At 40.6% G+C, this 3,667-nt stretch overlaps 1 pseudogene; it reads right to left on the bottom strand.

Annotated features, from left to right (window-relative positions):
• Positions 1–707: 707 nt before the first annotated feature.
• LOC104405406 overlaps positions 708–3,667 on the bottom strand; it is a 6,142-nt pseudogene continuing 3,182 nt past the window's right edge.

The following is a 3,667-nucleotide window of genomic DNA, read 5'->3' as shown; positions in this document are numbered from 1 at the left end:
AGAGCTAGAAAATAATTGGCTTGTGAAATCTAGCTTGTTTTTTCCACCCCCCTCAGCTGGTCAGTGTTTCAGCATAACCAGCAGAAGCACAAACCAAAAGCCATTTTCAGCCTGTCATAGCTTTGTCTCCCAATTACTCTACTGGCTCATAAAGGGAAGATCTTTCCAGCTGTAAAGTTGCCAAGGATCTAAGTGCCAGCCATGGGGAATGTCTTCTGTATAAGTAAGAGCAAAATGGACTTACCCAGCCTATCTTAGCATTTTGCCAGGCTCTCAGCTATGATCTAGATCAACTGAACTCTGCTTCTTTAACAAAGGCTAGCATTAATTTTCTTTTTTGTTTCACTAGTTGGCCATGAATCTTAAACCACTGACATTCCACCTTGCATGGTTCAATTTTTGTAACATGCACAGCTGACCATAAGGAACTGACTGTCACTACCCTCCATGAAAGCCCCTGAACATACAGTGTTGTGACAACAGTATACCCCACTAAGAGTTCACAGCCTGCCATAGGACTTTACATTAATTGTAACATTATATATTAAAATTTATAAAATATCCTGATTTGTGTTCCCTAGGTATTCACAGCACTTTTACGTATTACTTACAAAGAAGTAACAGTTTACTTTTTATTTAATCTTTCCGATGGAAGATAAATGGATAAATAATTCTAAGATACGTATAATAAAGCATCTTAGTCTTACCATTGTCTTCAATGGAGAAATACAAGATGTCACTGGTAGCATTATCACCTTCCTTCAGGATATAGCTGATCTTCATTTCATCAATATTGGCTAAGAAAAGAATATGCTAAATGTCATCATAGAATTTCCAGAGAATATAGGACTTAATTCATTTCACCTTTACTATTCGATTACTTACTAGCAAGTTGGCTAATTTGCAGGTAAAGCATTTCAACAACCAAACTTGTATAATGTGGCATGGCTTCTTACACTGGTCTATACCCAGCAAAACAACATAAATTTAGTCATAAGGTCAAAGAACAACGGCAGAGAATAGGGGAAAACCACCAAGGCGCTTCTATTACCCTGAAGTTCCAGATGTATTATCTTGTGTCCCATTTCATCAACATGAAGATTTCAGAGAAACCTACTTTTGCTTTTATTTTAGTTATATAAACAACAATTTCATTTGATACAAAAATGTTTGGGATATACCTAAATGTTCTTTATACTCCATTCAGCATTAAGCTGTTCTAGAGCTAATTCTGATCTACTAAGAGACTTCCTCTCCCAGGGTTACCAGTTGCACTTGTTCTGGCATACCAGATTTGGGTGCTTTCTGTCAACTGAAAATGTATTACACATTCTCAAATGAACAGCAAACAATTTTTCACAACACTATAGCTTGACAGATGAACTGATTTTTAAAAATAAATGGTGTTATCAGTATCTTAAAGCTACAACTTGTCTGGAAGTTATAGGTAAACACATAAAATGGAGATAAAGACTTTTTCTCTCCCCAGATTGTTTTCTCTTGCAAAAGAAAGGTAACATACCTGAGTACAGAAATATAACCAGAGACCTCTAATCCTCTTATAGTGTTTAATGAGAATTTTAGTAAATGTTCCCTTCTGCTGACTGCCAAAGCACACTGAATGGTAGGCAAAGTCTAGGCTGTAAATTTCCCTGTGAAAGCTTTCGACATACTCTTCTATCCAGGACAGATGAATGACAGTCCTAAACCCAGCCCACTCCCTAAGATCAGCTGGAGTACAGGGACATTTATAGTTAGGCCACTCTCACTGTGCCCCACCATCCTCTGAGGCTCTTCTCTCCACACAGGTTTGGTGGAGCTGACCTAAAGAAGGCCTCCTTACCTACTGAGCTTTCTCTGTGGAACAGAATCACACAAAATATCACCCAAATTACTGAGGCTACACTGGGCGTCCCCTGCCCCCCCTCCCTTTTTTTTTTTTTTTTTTTTTAAATACTAGATCCAGTGATGTGCAGAAATGTTAAGCACCTTTCCAAATTTTCTCTGAAGACAATAAGGATTTTTTAACCTGGGTTTAATTTCTAGGCAGGCAAACAGGTACTTCAGTCTTCAAAAAGAAACTGGTGTGGGATCTGCAAATCACCATTTCAGATTTTTTTCTCATCTTCTTACAGGCAGTACTATACTATGTACATGGTAAGATGCACACATGTACATTTAACACACAGTAGGAAACACATTAATGCATGTACATACAAACCAGAACTTTTCTATTGTGTCTTCACAGATAAAATAACATTTCATTTCTAAAATGCATGTATTGCAATTCTGATAACTTGCATAAACTTCATAGTTTAAAAGACATTATGTTCTAAATCCCCTGAAACAAAGGGGATATAACATAACACAAAATAACAATTCATTGAGCCCAATGTTTATAAGCAAATACAACCATCAGCACCAACCTTGCATAAATGTTCTAACAGTCTCATTTCCAAGGCCAGTATTAATGACAAAGCCATGCTCTGGCCCATCTGTTATTTTGTATTTCAATAGCTTGTGTGGACTGCCTCGATCCTCTGCCCTTAGCGTCTTACTCATGATCAGGAAGTCCAGATACCCAGCTGAAAGTCTTCTCAGAGCAGGGGTACCCTTGCTCACCACTAACTGTGGCTCGTTGTTATCCAGTGAACTGATCTGAATCCTCATCATCTGGGATTGATGGATTTCTATGCTAGTGTCAGGGAAAACATAAAAGTTTGTGTGGGTCCCATCAGTCACACAGAAGGAGAAACTATCCTGGTTGGTTACTGTACCATCATGTCTGCAGCTGATGAGATTCTCATTCAAGTCTTGTTTGGTGAAGCTGATGACTGGACAGCTGTTGTACAAAATCTGGCCATGCACTGGAACCTAAGTACCCATGAATAGCAGTAAATGGCCAGGCATACCCCCAGCTTCCACAGTCAGTTCAAGAGGAGTGATCAGCCTCGTCTCCCCTTCCTCAACAACCAGGTCTCCAATAGTGAGAACAGGCTTTTTATTGTCCACATCTGTGATGGTGACCCTGAAGGTGCAGAAGACTAGTTTATACCCATCTGCCACTTCAAACCCAAAACTGTCCATCTTCACCTCGTCCTCTGCAGTGTGAATGTAGTAAATCTTGTTGCCAGCAAGTTGAAGTTGAATAAAGGAAACAACAGGTACTCCAGGATTGTCTGAATTCTCTACGCAGCCCCAGGTTGGAGAGCGGGCGACACTGAAACACAAATTTTCGTCAGGACTGTTAACATCACTTGTGCTGAGCAGATCAGTTGTAGGTGTCACCTTTCCACCTTCTTTCAGAGTTACACCCTTGTTGATCACCTCAGGGAAGACCATATCAATGCTACTGAGGGTAATATAGAAGTACTTGTTGTCGTGGTTTAAGCCCAGCCGTTAACTCGGAACGACGCAGCCGCTTCCTCACTCCCGACCTTCTTCCACCCCTTGCTCCCGGAGGGATGGGAGGAGAATTGGAGGAATGTAACTCCCATGGGTTGAGATAACAGCTCTCCAGTAACTAAGGTATAATACAAACCACTACTGCTATCACCAATAACAATAAGGGAAATAATGAGGAGAGAGGACACAACCACTCACCACCTGCCAACCAATACCCAGCCCGACCCGAGCAGCGATCTGGGCCTTCCGGGTAACTCCCCCC

This window comes from Nestor notabilis, unplaced genomic scaffold (genome assembly GCF_000696875.1).
Source record: "Nestor notabilis isolate BGI_N333 unplaced genomic scaffold, ASM69687v1 scaffold1185, whole genome shotgun sequence".
Lineage (NCBI taxonomy): Eukaryota > Metazoa > Chordata > Aves > Psittaciformes > Psittacidae > Nestor > Nestor notabilis.
The sequence above is the reverse complement of the archived record's forward strand: the minus strand, read 5'-3'. Positions and strand labels throughout refer to the sequence as shown.